We start from the raw sequence: 1,848 nt of genomic DNA on the forward strand, positions 1-1,848 counted from the left end.
GTGGTTTAGCTTTCCCCTTTCTCCAACAACAACAGCAACAAATAAACAGGGGATAAAGGCATATTTCGTGTGCCCAGGATGTTTTCCAGGTGATGGGCTCAGCCACTATTTCGACACCTCCCTGCCCTGACGGGCTGCGAGGTGCAGACACGGGAGAAGCCTTTGAATGGGAAGAAAGTTGCCCAACGCTGCTGGCTTGTCTACAAGCGGCTGCACTTTTATATTTCCCTTCTTTTCCACCCAATGATGAATAGCATTAATTTAGATCTATTTAAGGCGAGTGTGGGAGAAACCACAATCTTTGTTGTGGTCACTGCTGTACACAGCGGGGCTGAATGTTTCTCTTGGTTGAGGCCTCAAAGCTGAATCTGGAGAACCCAAAACATCATGTCAGCTTTTCAAACCCTTCAAAGAGACAGTGGAATCCTAATTGTTCATAAAACCCGCTCTTTATTATTACAATTATGTATTTTTCTCCCCATTCAGATGTAAAGGAAAGGGCATCCCTCGCTTTCCTCTTCTCCTCCATGCTTTGGGTTTAGGCACCGGCAGAGACAGACAACCCTCAGCCCCTCCCCGAAATACAGCAGCACTTTCTCCCAAAGTTGGACCCTCTCGGGCTTGGGGACCACCCCCCAGGTCGGCTTTTGGGACATTCTCACTGACAGCTATGGGCCCGGCTCTGCCCCCGCTCCCTTCCACGCAGGCGAGGGCTGGAGCTGCTGATTAAATTACAGGCTGTAAATTCAGGGTAAATTATTTTAGCCTCCTAACAGCAGCCGAACCTTGAAGGTTTCCTTACAACAGGGAGGGCTCTCAGTAGATAAGAGTTGTCGGTGGAGTAAAATTAATTTTAATCATTTTTGGGCTTTTCCTTTCGTGTGATGCTTCTCATTCATTTCATCTTTGGTTTTGTTAATTATCACCTGCTCTATGGTAGCCACCAAAAACTCTGGCTGGGATCAGCACATGGGTTGTGGTTCCGGGCAGTTTTATCCCTGCAAGTTCTTTGGGGTTTGCTGCATTTTATGCCCAATTGCAAGGGCAGCACCCCGGCCGATTAGTGTAATTAATTTTGAAGAGATAGCGGTGTATTTATATGTATTTTTCGGAAGTGTTTCTAGCTAGCGCCGCTCCACGTCCCCACCCAGGACATCGATGCGGCTGGGCATGCAGGAGGAGGACGTGAGGGGATTTGGACTGGATTCGTAGCCACTGTCTGGAGTACGAGGGCCTCCATTTTGTGTGCCAGGCTCTCGCATGCCGGTGTAAAATGGAGAGCAGCGCAGTTGACGTTTGCCTATAGCGAAGCGCAGGGGCATGTGTTGCCCGTGGTCCCTGCACCGCAGACCCACGGCAAGGCCCAGGAGGAGATATCCTGAGCTTAGACAGCCCTCGGTTCCTCCTAAGGGAGTCTTGATCTCTTCTCCGGGTCCTTAATATCCACCCTACCGGTCCGAGCACTATCCCAGTGTGGCAGCAAGCTGGCACATTGGCTCTCAGGCCGGCGCGAAGGGCCCCGGGGAGTCATTCCTTCTTCCCCCACGGGCTTCGGTGCACATCAGTGCCATTAGGTTAGCGAGATAAAATCAAGGCAGGTTTAACGACACGCTCTTCTGAAAGTTTCCTGGACTTTATTGTTCATAACTTGGACCCGAGTCGGGTTATTTACACACGAGGATTAAAAAGCTGCAAACAACTGTGGGATTTTTAGGGGCTGAAAGCAATTAGCATATGTGGGTAGGAGGATATACTGCATGTCTGCGTTCCTTTAAAATATAAATCACAGTTATTTAATTATGTTTTGAGAGGGCAGATTTAAGGATATACTGCAAAATGCATTACCTA

The sequence above is a fragment of the Mesitornis unicolor genome, unplaced genomic scaffold (genome assembly GCF_000695765.1).
Source record: "Mesitornis unicolor isolate BGI_N332 unplaced genomic scaffold, ASM69576v1 scaffold746, whole genome shotgun sequence".
Classification (NCBI taxonomy): domain Eukaryota; kingdom Metazoa; phylum Chordata; class Aves; order Mesitornithiformes; family Mesitornithidae; genus Mesitornis; species Mesitornis unicolor.